This window comes from Corvus brachyrhynchos, unplaced genomic scaffold, assembly GCF_000691975.1.
Source record: "Corvus brachyrhynchos isolate BGI_N302 unplaced genomic scaffold, ASM69197v1 scaffold19, whole genome shotgun sequence".
Classification (NCBI taxonomy): domain Eukaryota; kingdom Metazoa; phylum Chordata; class Aves; order Passeriformes; family Corvidae; genus Corvus; species Corvus brachyrhynchos.
In genome coordinates this window covers 660,351-660,906 of record NW_008246061.1, presented here as the reverse complement: position 1 = coordinate 660,906, position 556 = coordinate 660,351, and the positions used below count along the sequence as shown (strand labels likewise).

The window sequence follows — 556 nt, the reverse complement described above, 5'->3', positions numbered from 1 at the left end:
AGAGGGTGCTGATTTTATTTTTATTTTTTTTCATTTCCCCCCTTGTGTTTCTTCCTCCCGCAAACCCACTTGGCGCTACTTTAGCAAAGCGAGATGCATTTTTCATCCAGCCACCGCGGCCTGGTTCTGTCAAGCTCCATTTCTTCTCAGAAGCTCTTTTAAGGGGAAAAAAAAAAAATTAGAAGCCACGGATCGCCAAATGCTCTCAGCTGTGGGGTTCTTTTTTTGTCATCACACCCTCTGTTTTTAAAATTATGATTATTTTTATATCTGCTTAATTATGCCTGGGCGCGGAGAGCATCGGGGAGGCTTCACCGGGCTGGGCTGCGCTGCCATGGCTGGGTCCCTCTTTGTTTTAATAAACACGCTTTAGGGGTTGTTATTACTATTTTCCCTCGCTCTACCCCCTAACCTTGCCAGCTCTGGGGGAGTCACAGCTCCAAGCTGGAGGGAAATCGATTAAAAAATGCATAAGCGGCGCTTCCCGAGGAAAAAAACCCAAACAAACAAGACACCAAACAGCCCGGGGAAAAAAAAAAAAAAAAGCGGAGGAGGA

At 45.9% G+C, this 556-nt stretch overlaps 1 protein-coding gene across 1 annotated transcript in view; it reads left to right on the top strand.

Annotated features, from left to right (window-relative positions):
* Nucleotides 1-556, top strand: part of TBX5 (T-box 5) — a 38,437-nt gene that overhangs the window by 767 nt on the left and 37,114 nt on the right. The gene's annotated exons all lie outside the window — the stretch shown is intronic.